This window comes from Protopterus annectens, chromosome 15.part0 (genome assembly GCF_019279795.1).
Source record: "Protopterus annectens isolate FY-2018-M chromosome 15.part0, PAN1.0, whole genome shotgun sequence".
NCBI lineage: Eukaryota > Metazoa > Chordata > Ceratodontiformes > Protopteridae > Protopterus > Protopterus annectens.
Genome location: NC_056749.1, coordinates 357,025,304 through 357,039,778, shown reverse-complemented (window position 1 = coordinate 357,039,778; position 14,475 = coordinate 357,025,304).

The following is a 14,475-nucleotide window of genomic DNA, read 5'->3' as shown; positions in this document are numbered from 1 at the left end:
TATTTGTTATGTGTTTCATTGTATTTACCAGATGTGCTACACACACTTGATTCACGCGTTAATTTATGTTGTCTTTATCATATAAGCAACTTCTATTAATTTTAATTGATTTTGCCATTTCGCCGTATTTGGGCTAAGCTGCACATTGAACAAATATTAGCATTTAAAAAAGGAAACATAAACAGCATTACAAAATACTTTTTAACACACCTTATAGATTTTTATATAAATCTGGATTTGAACTGTCAGACTAATAGGTTCATAGGATGATACTAGGCTATTGGCCCATGGGCCCTTATAAGCCTTGCAAGAATTTTGCCCATGTTCCCACAAAGTCAGCACCTGTTTCCCCTGTCCAGCAGGGGCACAGGTAGGAATCCAGGAGTGTATTTTTTTCCCCATCCAGTCGTCCAGGTTCCCCTTAAAGAGGGCTAGAGAGGTACTCTGCTTGACATAGAGAGGGGAGGGCTAGAGAGGTACTCTGCTTGACATAGAGAGGGGAGGGTATTCTACAGATGATGGAGTCTTTGGGACACAAATCTATCCCACCGACAAATTTTATTAATGTCACAGACCAGGCTGAGGCCTTGTGTGTGGGTTGTGCAAGTAGAGATTGACTTACTGATATGCAGCAACTCCATCAAGGCTAGGTCTGAGATGGCCTTTTATGCCAGACACAGGTCACCTCTGAGCAGTCTGTATGAAACTGAGTAGAGGGATAGGGATTTTAGCCTATCTGTATAAGATAGGTGTTTGAGACCCTGGATTTTCCTGGTCAAGAACCTCTGTGGTCTCTTCAGCAGCTGGATGTGCTTGGCAAGTTACATGCCAAAGGGGGCATTGTACTCAATAATGGTTCTGATAAGGGAGGAGTACAGGTATGTTATGACCTACTTGTTCCTGGATGAAATATCCTTATTTATGAGGTGGGCCATGTAGAAAGCCTTCTGTACAACGGAGGCAACATGGTGGTCAAAAGTCAGGTTGTTATCAACCTGGGTCCCCAAGTCCTTCATGACTGATTGCATGCTTAGTATGTTGTTATCAATGTGATAATTAATTGGGACACCATTTTCCACAAAGGGGATAATGATGCATTTCTTGGCATACAGTTTGAGGCCATGCTTCTGGCACCAGTCATTAGTCTGAGTAAGGCCCACTTGGAGAAAGTTCACATCACTAGAGGAATTTAAGACAGTGCCCAGCTTGCAGTCATCTGCAAACTTGGTCAGCCACAAACCACTGGATTTTGCTTGCACCTCAGAAAAGTATATCCCAAACAGTAGAGGCCCCCAAGACCGATCTTTGGGGTACACCACTCATTACAGGCCTACTACTAGAGGTGGCTTCCCCTATTTTGACTGAGTGGGTTCTGTCAGTGAGCCAGATAGTTATCCATCTGGTAACATATGGGTTGATGCCTAGCTGGGAGAGTTTATCTATTATGCCCAAGTGGGGAATAGTGTCAAAGGCTTTGACTAGGTCAAAGTAGCCAGTGTGCACTGTCTTCCCCTCGCCCATGGCTTTGGTGACTGTTTCAAAGAAGTCAACTAACCTTAACAGGCATTATCGCCATTTCACAAAACCAAACTATGTGAGGTTAAGCTTTTAGTTGTTGCCAATGTTCTTGTTTATAAGGTCCATTATAATGCATTCCATAGCCTTGCAGATCACGCTAGTTAGGCTGATGGGCCTATAATTGTTTGGGTCAGTGGACGGTCCACCTTTGTGTAGAGGGATGACAGTGGCTGTCCTGCATTCAGCTGGGATGAAGCCGGTGCTCTGGCTTTGGATGAATAGGGTGTCTAATAGAGATGAGAGCTCATGCCTGAGTTCATGGAGGATACAGCCAGGGATGGTATCAAGTCCCATGGACACTGTATTCTTTGCCTTTGAGAGGGCATTGGAGGGAGGCAGGTGTTGAGGATGCCCCGGTTTACTGATGGGGAGACAGGGGGGTGAAGTTTTCACTGAACCTGTCTGCCATGTATGTGGTGTTATTGATCACCAGTTCAGAACAAATTTGGGTGTTACCTTTGAGATTGAGGACATATGTAAAGAAGAGTATGTGATTGTCCTTAGTGGATGTGGCCAATTTGGACTCAAAGTTGGCCTTAGAGGATTTCACCAGTGATGTTATTTGCTTGTTCAAACAAAGGAGAGATTGCTTCCAACTTGGCACCTGCTCCTTCTTGGTCTTGGACAGCAATTTTTTCCTTTTATTATGGAGTTTGTTTATTGCTGTTGTCCACCAGACAGGTTTACTCTTCCTTGAGGAAGATGATTTGGCCCTGTCAGGTATTGCTGAGTCCATACAGCTATGTAGGTGCTCATATATTTTTTTTTGGTGTAAGTTTGGACATTAGTGCTAGTTCCAACTGAAGGGACAGTGGCTCTGAAGCTACATATACCTGCTCTGAGGAGATTGTAGTCAGCTTTGGAAAAGTTTTTTTGTTTGACACTGATGGGGGGGGGGGGCAGGGGAGATGGTGACTTCAAAGGTGATTGCTTTATGGATGGATCTTACCAATGAGGATGACACTGTAGGGGTGCTACAGTGGCTACTCATGTTGGTTAGGACCCAGGCCAGAATATTTTCACATCTCTTAGGGGTGCCAACCTGCTGATCCAATGCATTGGCATTGACGAAGTCGAGGAATCTCTGGGCATTCATGTTTTGGCTAAAATAGATCTTCCACTCTATGGCTGGGTAGTGAAAGTCACCCAGGATCAGGGTAGAAGGTGGAATCTTGATGGATTCAAGTAAGTCCAAATAGGTGGAGTGGGCATCTTGAGGCATAGTTGGTGGTCTGTAGCTAGCGATGATTTGAATAGGTGTTTTGTCAACAGCTAACTGTACTTGGAGTACCTCCTGTTCATCATACCATTTGCTCAGCCTGGAGGTGTGTATGTCTTTGATAAATATTGAAACTCCACCTCCTTTGGCTTTGTAGCCTCCATTTGGGGTCTGAAAGTATGGTAGGATGAATAACCTGGTAAGGTTGGGGTGCTCTCCGTAGCTTTGAACCAGGTTTCAGTTACTGTACAAATGTCAACATCCTCCATTGCAAGGAATGTGTGCAGTGAGTGCAGTTTCATGCTGAGACTCCTAGCATTTAGCAGCATGACCTTTATATTTTGTTTAGAAGAATTTTTCATGTTGGTAATTTTGTGTTCATGACTTTGCTTAAAAAAACACTATGGGAGAGGCAAGAGCCTTTGCCCAGAAGCCTGAAGCACAGGGGAGACAAATGAAGACCATCTCTGGCAAAGAATAGTGATCTGTCAGTCATGTCCTACCAGGCTGTCAGGTACTGAAACCCGTGGAATGACACCAGAAACAACTAAGCTGATTGTTAAAGTCAAGCATTTTCTATTTGTATTCTTGCATCATTCTGGGTGATGGTAGGATGCTCCTTAATGCTAGGGACATACCTGCCTGGGACACATATTCAGTGAGCTCAATCATGTTTCTCTTCATATAGTCCAGAGAGGCATGTCTCAAGTCATTCAAACCAACATGGACTATGACAGAGTCATAACAGTACCCGTTGTTAACAGACTTAAGTGTGTGCATGATATGGTGGATTCTAACACCTGACAAGCAACTTACCATGAGGTTAGGGGCACATGTGTGTGTCTCACGATAGAGTCTCCTATGACTAGTATGTTGGGTTTTTGGCTGGGCCTTAGAGGCTGTGAGACACAGACATGTGTACCATGTGTGATGCTTGATGCTGTGGGTTGTGATGTGCGTGTGTTTTTGTTTTTTTGTTGAGAACCTCTGCATATGTAGGACTGCGTCGTACAGGTGTGGATGGTGTTAGAGGTGTGGTGTTCATAGTGTTTGTGCAGACAACCTTCACAGTGCCAGATGTACTGGCTTGTAACTGAGACAAGGATTCTAATGAACCTACTAAACATATTAAAGGTATCTTATCTCTCTTTGCCACAAAAACAGCTTTACAGCAGGAATGCAAATCATTGTGCATACAGCAAGTCACATTTCCACCACAGTATTTTAAAGACATATAACACTTGTATACTCTTAGTTGTTTGTAACAGTGTCATTTACATATTTAGTGCAATGAATGATTACACGACCATTTATGAGCAGTGTTTGCACCAGTGCCACTCTGTCTTCTCTTTGTATTGTGTTCATTCTTCTCTTATCTGTGCTGTACTCTCAGACATGCAGTCTATAGAGCATTTTGTATCATCATCCTTAAAATGTATGAGAAGTTTACACGACAGTAATATACACTTTTCATTAAAAGAAGGAGAATGTGTCTATTAGTGAACAAAAACTGAGACGTGGGCTGTTCACTTCCATTTAAAAACTTGCTACAATTACTTCTACACTTTGTAAGTATATCCTGGCTCACACAACTACTGCTGGTAAGGCAGTCTGAATTGCTGTTGTGTTTTCCTTCTCCTACCAGTAATCATTCACAGCTGCAGTCCATTAGCAACACTGATGTAAAGCCTACACTACATTTACATCTGATACAAGTCAAAGTTTGGGATTCAGCATTTCTAATCAGCTCACAACTCATTTTCATATTCACTGTGGTCAGAGACCTGAATCTACACCATAAGAAGGTAACAGTGTAGCTGGGAACTGTAAAGTTAGGGGACTTGTGTATCTGGAGAACACAGAGAACTCATATTTCTTTTGAATTATCTGAACTGAAGGCTTTTGATTTTGCTAAGATATATTATTGTATTTTTCAATTACATGCTAGACTTTTTAGCATGTTAGAAATGTTTATATATATGAATTAGAAAATGAAACTTTTATCTGCATGCACTTCTTATAGTTCATTGTTGGCATAGGCATTTTTGGCAGGCATTGAGTTTCACAGATAGACAACCTTATTAACTGTCATCACAAGTGCTATGGTTAAAACTGGTTATCTTACAGTCTTCTGTCTTATTTCATGGAAATGTAAAATACTATATTATCAATGACACAGTGGTGTTATACTTCTAAGATGGCCCATAGACACCACCAAGAGAGTACTGGGCACAGTGAGAGGTAACTAGCAATCGTATACAATTGACTTTTGTGTAGTAAATGTGTACATATTTTGTGAGAATTGTGTTGAAATCATTTATAACAAGTGAATTGTGTGGTATTCCTTGGACTGTACAAACTGTCATTTTCCTGATGTTTCGGGGGTGGGGGAGCCAATTATTGTTTGTGTGTTGCCACAGCAGAAGTTGGATTTCAAGAGTTTTGCTCTTGCAGTTTTGTAGTCTTCCTGGTATTTCAGTGGTAAACAGTACAGTACTCCATTGGTATTTCTTGTTTTGGACAAAACATTGGTTTATGAGTGTGAGTGATATGATACAGACGCAACAACCATAACTCACATGCCTTCTACTTAATTACATTAGCAAATAACATTATGCAAGGATCTCCCATTCTTTTGGGTCCTTAGACATTTATTTTCCTATTCCATGTTCAACACTTACCTGGATAGTCCAGCAGTTACAAGTGTTTTACTTCGGGGTTGAGTCTGTGTGATGCTAGCAGTACACAACCATTACAAAGTATGTAAAGGTTGTGAGCATTACCTGGTATCAATGTCACTGTATGTATGTGCATAGGATGAAGGTTTTACTCCCTTTGGTGGTGAGCATGTGTGCTATCCATTGCCTGCCTATATCCACAATGGCTGGCAGTCCCCCTGTGATTCCTCACCTGTATGTAGCTGTGGTGATCTTGTGTATGCCCCATCCCCATGATGTTCCTCCTGAAGCTGTTTTCTCAGAATAATATTGTGAAGTATGGCGCAGATGGTGAAATTTTGAGCACGAGTATGGGGATTGTAATGCAGGGCTCTCCCAATGTATCTAAGCATCAGAACCATGACTTCAGCAGCTCAAACACATGCTTTGTAATATTTCTTCTTTGAGCATATGCCTAATTATAGTGTTCTTTGGCTGGTGTGTGTGCATTTCTGATTTGTGTCATCAGGCACAACTTGAATTCATAACCTGCATTCTCCAGTAAATCACCCTGTGGGATATCCCTCCTAGAAAACCTCTGATAGAGTTAATAGTTGTGCCAGAAATGGGAATTGTGGTAACTACCTGGGTTGCCAGCACACACATTCAGGATGATTCCATTAGCATTACACATGTTCTGGCAGTTAATGGAGTGGAAGCGCTTTCTATGTACATCTTTCCCTGTTTCCTGGGTTGTGCTTGATTTCAATGTGCATGCAGTCTATGGCACTCAAGACTTCAGAGTAGTGTGCTACAGGTTAGAACTCCTGCATAGTTGTGGCTCTGTCCTCAGGTGTACAGGATAAAGGTATGTGGGCACTGGCATGTTGTAGCATAGCATTCAAGAATTGCTGTAAGATCCTGGATGCTGATGCCTGTGATACCCCCAGCATATCCTCTGTTGGTTGTTTGAAATGTTCCTGTAGCTAATATTCTATGTGCTACACATACCTCAGTCTCCACAGATATTGGTTCCCCTTGGTTTGACGCTGTTCTCAGTTGAGGACAACAGAGGTTGCAGAGTTTTATAGTGCATCTCTATCTACCCTGCAGTGCTCTACAATTTGAGCAGCATGCAGACTGTGAAATGTAAAATGGAGTCTAAACACCCTTCTCCTTGTTGGCAGAAGTTTATTAGCAGCAACATCATAGACTTGGGCCTGTTACACACACACACCTGAATAACAGCAATCCCTAACATTGTTTCTGTGTACACTAGATGTTCTTCGTCTCCCATTGCTGCAGTCCTTACATATGGGTACTCCGCTGTCCACCATCGGCCCGAATACCAAAGGGCTAGAACCGGCGTCGGTCATCGGCGCCCAAGACTGACGTCAGTACGTGCCAGTACAAATGCACATGACCGACGCCATAACCTCAGTCTTTCTTGCCGCGTGGTCCTAAGCAGAAGCAGCATTTGCAAGTGCCGTTCGGCGTTCTGGAATTGTCGGTTTTCGAGTTTCAGACCGGAGACCAAGTTGGGCTAAGTACCCCGTTGGGGACACTTTTGTCTTTTTCTTGCCTCAGTATTGCCGGATGTCAGAAAAAGTTAATAACTGTATTTCTTGTGGGAAACAGATTCCTCATAGGGATTACCATTCACTCTGCATTCCTTGTTTGGGGCCTGAGCACGACGTTGTTGGGTGTCGCTTTTGTGCTACTTTTAACAAGCGTACTATTAAACGTCGGTTAGACTGTGCTAGGCTGGTGTTTGGTAAACATTGTAATTACAACATGCCGTTGGATTCTCCGACGACTGGTTCTTCTAAGAAACGCAAGGAAAAGCCTTTGCGGTCCAAACAGGATGAGTCGGCCACTCCGGACGCCGGTTCTGTGGAACCGCTGGCTACTTCAGCGGCTCCTTCGGAAAGTTTACCTGAGTCTCAAGGGGAGCCTTTGTTACTAAAGGAAGTGGCTTCTCCTGTGTTAGGCCAGGCTGAGGGTGCTTCTCTGTTGTCAGTGGTTCCCTCCCCTCATAGGGTAGTTAGGCCTCCTCCTTCTCAAAGCAAAGCCCATTCTAAGTCTAAGTCTGCCCCTGCTGGTGCTAGTCCCCAGGGTCCAGCTCCTAGGAAGCACATGTTAAAGATGGCTGAAGATTTGATTACTTTAATTAGGGGTTCTATGCCCCCCCCTGCGAAGAGGCCCAGGGTAGAGACAGAGTTGGAGGGTTTGGTTCAGTCTTCCAATGAGTCAGATTCCTCTGTAGAAGAACTTCAGGATTTCCCTCACTATTCTGATTCGGAGGCTGAGGACACTTCTCCCTCTGCGTCCCCTCCAGAAGATTTTTCCTTCTCTGAGACTTTGCATTCCATGATGGAACATTTCAAATGGGAGGGCCAGGATTATTCTGATTCTCGTAAAAGGCTAAGAGAATTCTTGTTTTTGCCTCAGCATAGGCCCTTGGCTATTCCCCCTGTACTAGATGTTGTTCAGGATGTATTTTCTGAGGCTGCCCTTAACCCAGATTCTCTGCCTCCTGCCCCGGTTAAACCAGATAGATACTACAGGGTTCCGGAAGCTCACAAGTACTTATATAAGAGTCCTAGGGCTGATCCAGAAACTATTACTCAAGGCCCCAAAGGTGTTAGGGCTTCTGTGGTTAGGAATCCAGTTCCTCTGGACAAGGATGCTAGGGCCCTGGATAGGTGGGGTAAAAAACTGTATACCTCTTCTACTTTGGCTATGAGAGCTTTAAATTGTCAGTTTCATATGCTCAGGTATCAAAATTATTTGCTGGGCCAATTGAAATGTAAAGTAGATGCTTTAGCTGAAGGTATTGAATGTAAGGAGCTTCAGGATTTACTGCATGCTTCAGACCAAGTTGGTAAGCATTCTTTGCAGTGTGGTTTTGATGCTTTACAGGCTTCTTCCAGGGTGGCTGCTACTAGTTCAGTTGTTCGCAGGCATGCCTGGCTTAAAGATCAGACCTTGTCAGAGCATGTTAAGGCTCGGATTATGGATGCTCCTCTACAATCTGATGTTCTTTTTGGTCCTCCAGTAGAATCAGTTTTGAAAAAAATGGAGGAAAAAGCTAAGTCTATGCAGACAGTTAAGGACTTTTACAGGTTCAGCCCCTAAGTTCAGTAGGAATTGGCCTGCTAAGGGATGGTCTTTCCCCTCTTCGGATTATCAATCTAGGGGCAGGTCGAGGCGGGGTAGAGGTAGGGCTTCCTCTCAGGGCCCTGTTACTTCTAGGTCTTTGAGTTCTGCTACCCCTTCTGCTGGGGACGGCAGGGGTCAGTCCTTTCGGAAACAGACCCAATGACCCGTGTCTTCAGCTGCCGGACTCTGCCTTGCTGGCAGCTCCTCTAGGAGGAAAACTGGGACTTTTCAAAAGGAATTGGCATTTGGTTACCCAAGACAAATGGGTATTGGACATAATAAAGCGAGGCTACAAATTTTATTTTCACACATTCCCTCCTTTCAGAGGTATGCCGGATGTGCCTCATCAGCAAAGACTGGAAGCACAGACACAAATTTCTTCTCTGCTTCAGTTGGGAGCAATACAGGAAGTACCTTCTGCAGAAAGAGGCACAGGGTTTTATTCCCGTCTTTTCTTAGTGCCAAAGAAAGGAAATACTTGGAGACCAAGTCTGGATTTGTCCATTCTAAACACCTTTCTGGAAATTCCAAAATTCAAGATGTTAACACTGCAACAGCTGTTACCTATGCTGGGCAAAGATCATTGGATGGTGACTCTGGATCTCAAAGAGGCCTATCTTCACATTCCTATCAGGCCCAGTTGCAGGAAATTCCTGAGATTTCGGAATGGGAATTTGCATTATCAGTTCTCTGCATTGCCCTTTGGCTTGTCTACTGCGCCCAGGGTATTCACAAAAGTCCTGGCTCCAGTAATAGCTTTTCTCAGACTAACAGGAATTCAAATTTATCCTTATCTGGACGACTGTTTGATTCTGGCTCAAGGCAAGCACGAACTTCTTCATCATCTGCAGTATGTAATGACAGTTCTAAGATGCCTAGGGTATTCTGTGAACGAAATAAAGTCCAGTCTAGTACCCTCACAAGAGATGTGTTTTCTGGGTGTGAGACTGAATACAGCTGCTCAGATGGCATTTCGTACCCCAGACAAGCAAAGAAATCTTCACCTATACTTCCAACAGCTATCAGTACTGTCCAGGCTGACTGCAAGGACAGTCCTTCAAGCCTTGGGGTTCATGGCATCTTGCATTCTAGTACTTCCCAATGCCAAACTGCATATGAGGAAGCTACAATGGTATCTCAAAAGCATTTGGACTCAACACAGCCACGATTTGGACACTGTCATTCGGATTCTACCTTGCATTCAGAAAGAATTTCTGTGGTGGGCTCAGGAATGTCACCTAAACAAGGGGCTCTCTGTGACCCAACCAGAGGCAAGTCAGATATTGACGACAGATGCCTCGGAGTCGGCCTGGGGAGCTCATTTCAGAGGAAAATGGATTCAAAACCTCTGGCCCCCAGAGCTACTTCACTTGCATATCAACATGAAAGAGATGCTGGCAGTTCAATTTGCTTTGGAAGGATTCAAGAGCCTACTTCAACCAGGACTGGTGTTGATTCGAACAGACAACACAACTGTCATGTGGTACATCAACAAGCAAGGGGGAACTCATTCTTACCCTCTTTGCAGACAAGCAATGCTGTTATGGGAAACTGCTTTGAATCTGTACATCACTCTTCGAGCACAGTTTCTGCCAGGAGCACAAAATTCTTTAGCAGATGTTCTGAGCAGACGGATTGTGGATCCTCACGAATGGAAATTGGACCCTCAGGTATTTCTTCAGTTGACCATGGCTTGGGGAACTCCAGACATAGATCTGTTCGCTTCTCCTCTGAATTTCCAACTGCCACTGTTTTGCACAAGGCTATTTCATCCAAAAGCCTGGAAAATAGATGCACTATCCTTCAGTTGGAGCAACCTTCATGTGTATGCTTTTCCTCCTTTGCCTCTTCTTCCAAAGGTGCTGTTGAAAGTCAGGAGGGACAAACCTCGCATGATCCTTATAGCACCGGATTGGCCTCGTCAGCATTGGTACCCTCTGTTGAGGAGCTTAATTCATGGGACACCTTGGCCTTTACCACAGATTCCTCACTTATTGTCTCAGGAAAACAATCATTTTCTCAATGTCAGGGTGCAATCCCTACACCTGACAGCCTGGCGCATTCTGTTTTAGAGAAGGATGACCTTCAGCTCCCTCAACAAGTTTTGGATGTTATTTTGGAAGCCAGGCGTCCTAGTACTCGAAAAGTTTATGCTGGTAAATGGAAGAGATTTTTCTTTGGAGTTCAGCTAAAGGCTTTGATGTCAAATTGCCTAATTTGAGTTGTACATTGCAATATTTGACTATTTTATTGGACAAGGGTTTGTCCTTCTCTTCTGTAAAAGTGCATGCTGCAGCTATTTCTGCTCACTATGATTGTGACCCTCCTTTATTTTCACATCCATTGGTTAAACAGTTTCTTAGAGGGGCAAAGAATATAAGACCCCCACGGAGGGCTCCTACTCCTACCTGGGATCTTAATTTTGTTTTGGAAAAGCTGACTCTGCCTCCTTTTGAACCTGCAGCTACAGCTGAATTGCAGTTGTTGTCTTGGAAGACTGCTTTTTTTGGCTGTTACTTCTGCTAGAAGGGTATCTGAATTACAGGCCCTCATGGCAGTGGAACCTTTTCTGATTTTTCACAATGACAGAGTTTCCTTGCGTACTAATCCTACTTTTCTGCCTAAAGTGATTTCTAATGTGGCATTGAACCAATCTATACATTTGCCTACTTTTTATGCTAACCCCCAAAATGAAGGGGAAAAAGTTTTGCATTCTTTGGATGTACATAGGCAGTTAAGGTATTATTTGAGCAGAACCAAAGAGTTCAGAAGATCTCAACAATTATTTGTTTCGTTTGCTTTGACTTCACGAGGGAAGGCTGTCTCGAAACAGACTATTTCCAAGTGGATTGGCCATTGTATTGCTTTTTGTTACTCTCATCATGGCAAGGATGTTCCAGTTGGGATCAGGCCTCATTCTACTAGGGCTACGGCCACCTCTACTGCTTTTTTGAGAGGAGTAGCTACTAAAGACATTCTTGAGGCAGCTACTTGGAGTTCTGTACATACCTTTACAAAGCATTATCATTTACCTCTTTATTCTAGGTCTAGGGCTGGGTTTGCCACTGCAATCTTACAGGGCACGTTAGCAGCCCCTGATGCTATTTAGTTGGCCAGCCTCCCTTTTTTCCGTTGCTCTGGGATTCTACCCATATGTAAGGACTGCAGCAATGGGAGACGAAGAACATAGTACAGTTTTGTACCTACCATAAATGTAGATGTTCAAGGATCTCCATTGCTGCAGTCCAATTTTCCCTCCCTCCTTCCCCCTTTTTTCTTTTTAGATTGGGATTTGGGTGGTGTTTTTTGCATTCTGACGTCTGAGGCAAGAAAGACTGAGGTTATGGCGTCGGTCATGCGCATTTGTACTGGCACGTACTGACGTCAGTCTCGGGCGCCGATGACCGACGCCGGTTCTAGCCCTTTGGTATTCGGGCCGATGGTGGACAGCGGAGTACCCATATGTAAGGACTGCAGCAATGGAGATCCTCGAACATCTACATTTATGGTAGGTACAAAACTGTACTTTTCCACAACTGTATTCCAAAAGGTTTTAGAATTCACAGGAAAAAACTACACAGAGTCTACACAAATGCTTTATAGCTTGTTGAATAGCACATCCATCCTGGATTGGTGGATTAGCATACAATTCAGGTGATTATGTTGTAATTAGCATGCCGGTGTTTACTGTGTTTGTGCAGCATTAAACAACATCTTCTTGCTACTTACTGAATACAAAACGGTGCACTGTCGTGTGTGCATTGTACCATGACATGGTCTTAGCATACCGTGTAGGGTTTACTGAATCCATGAATCAGCAACACTTTAAATATAGCATTATTCAGCAATTAAAGTAAATATGTAAACAGTATACAGCATTGTGTCAGTTTTATTATATATACTGTATATAGTGCCATTTCCTATGTATCCAGTATGTCTTAGATTTAAATTGCATGGTGAGTGTGCAATTTAATTATTAATAATGTCAGTGCTGGCCTAAATGAGAGAGAAAGAGAGAGAGAGAGACAGAGAGACAAGTAGAAGAAATGTCTTGCATGAAACAGTGATTGATAGGTATAACCTGTATTAGAGATGATTAAAACTAAATTATGGCTTATTTTCCTGCCGGTTGTAATATAGTTAAAATATAATGCTAGTATGGTTGCTGCAGATATATAAATTAACCAAAGCAAAATTGAGGAACAGCCAGCCAATGCAGGAACAAAGTGACAATATGCTCGGGATAAAATAAATGTATTCACTAAATTGCTCCAAAATGCACAGAAGTCAGCTCTTTCAACAATTATAACATAAGAACTTCTTCTGAAATTCCATGAGTGATCAAATCCAGAATTAAATAATAAAAATAATCACATGTCCACCAATTAAGTAAAGCACTTAATAAATACATAATTGGGGGAAAAAATTATATATATATATATATATATATATATATATATATATATATATATATATATATATACACACACACATATATAGCTTAAAAATAAGTCCCAATTTTATAATTCCAACAAAACAAAAACCTAAAATGTCAGGAATGTCATAAATATTATATATATTGCACATATTTGTATATCTATAAAATGAAAAACACAACAATTCAAATCTTAACTGCTGTATGTTTTAACAAGCTACTTAAAGAGACAGCGTCATGCAAACCAGGGAATGAAGAGGCATTGTCTAACTTTTTATAATAGTTTTGCATATTTAAGTCTACTTTCTCAGGGCCAACCCCCCCCCCCCAGGTTAAGAGGGACTTGTTCACGGATAAAAAATAAAAATGTTCATTGTTCACACAATTCATTTTATATTTAAATAACACATTATTCAGATTAGAGTAGTTGATGTTGTAGAGGTGTTCATATATTCTTTGCTTTAAAGCATGTTCTGTCTTCCCACATAGTAACAATGACAAAAATCCAGAAGGATAAGTACACTACTCCGTTGGTGTTAGAGTCACAACAATACTTGAGCTTAAAGTCAAAATCACAAGTATTTAGTTTCAGCAAGCTACCCTAATATATCTATTTACAATACTGGCATGCCCTGTTTTTCCTCATACCACCTAACACTTTATTCACCCTGTATTGATCCCTTTTGGTACAACCCATTTCCAAAACTTCTTTAATGCTGGGGTGCCTTTTATAAACAAACTGCAGTCATGCTCCTAGTACCTTGCTTATATTATTATAATTTTCAGTGGCCTTCCAATTACTCATAATAATAATTTTAATAATATGCTTAATAGGACTGCTTTGCTCCCAGACTTAATTGGCGTGGTCTCCTCAAACTTGAAAAGTGTTTTCCTAAGCTGAAGTACATGCAGTACATATAGTAATACAAAAGTGTACTAGAATTCCTGCCTAAACACGTGATATATCAACTAATTTCTCATTTTAGAAATGTTTTGCATGATTGATGATCTTCAGTCTGTGACTGATGAATTATATAGCTGATTTGTCAATTAACTTGCTTACAAACTGAATATTTCTTATTGTACTATTTAGTACCCCCTTAAATTTTGAATTAAGATATATCCTTTACTTAAAAAGAATATTGTTGAATATTTTAGGAGACATATCCAAGAAGTCTCAGGGTTTACATCTAGTAAGTGAAACAGAACCAGATGGACAATGCCTAGCATGCTGCATACATGATAGAAGGTCAGTAGTCTGTAGAGAAAAGTTTTTTATGTAAGTATGCAGAACACTGTGTTATTTCTGTCTTTCTCTAACAACTATTTTATTATAGTAAGGGAGATGCAATAGTGCCCAGCTCGTGAAAATGGTATTATACCACATCACTGTTGCTGTGGAGCAATACCTCTCGATTGAACAG